We start from the raw sequence: 795 nt of genomic DNA, 5'->3' as shown, positions 1-795 counted from the left end.
TTGACACCTGGACACCCCAATAAACAAAGACAACACGACAGGAGACGTTCAAGGACTTACTCAGAATATAAGAAAATCCTGGATCTTCTCAAATAAATGACCACAGACATTCCTCTTATATCACACATCAGCATATTTGCATATAATAATAATGACTTTATTTGTATACCAACAAGATACTCAAGTGAAACAGCAGCAGAAGAACCAAGAACATTTAAAAGACAATGTAAAACAATTTTTAAAAATGTTTTACAAATAAAAGTTAACTAATGCATAAAAAAACACAATGATAAATTACATAAAACAACAATAAAATATAGAAAGATGAACGAAAAAATAAAATTAAATAAATACATGTGCATATTTGTGAACTGAAACACTTAAAAGACACAAAATGTGAACAAAGGTAGCAGAGTACTACACCTGAACCATCCCTGTCACCATACACTGTTCCGTAAGTGCATATTTTATGTATATTTAAGCTAAAAAACAAGATACATCAGTGTTTTATTATTACCTAAAAGTCCTACAGCTCTACTGAAAATCTTTTCTGTCCTGTTATGTCCCATAAAAAAAAAAAAAATCAGCTTGATGTCTCACACTGGAATCATTTTCTGCCTTCATGTGTCTGTGGGTGAAAAGAGAGACAGGCAGGCCGGGTTAGTTCAGAGAAAGACGTGCTGTGTCTGTCTGGCAGTCTGTCATTCTTATGGAGAGAGTGAAGCATTGGTCAAGAGGAAGAGAGACAGACATAGAGAGAGAGAGAGAAAAGTAAAAGTTCAAAGAAGAAAGTGT

The sequence above is a fragment of the Larimichthys crocea genome, chromosome XI (assembly GCF_000972845.2).
Source record: "Larimichthys crocea isolate SSNF chromosome XI, L_crocea_2.0, whole genome shotgun sequence".
Taxonomy (NCBI): domain Eukaryota; kingdom Metazoa; phylum Chordata; class Actinopteri; family Sciaenidae; genus Larimichthys; species Larimichthys crocea.
The sequence above is the reverse complement of the archived record's forward strand: the minus strand, read 5'-3'. Positions refer to the sequence as shown.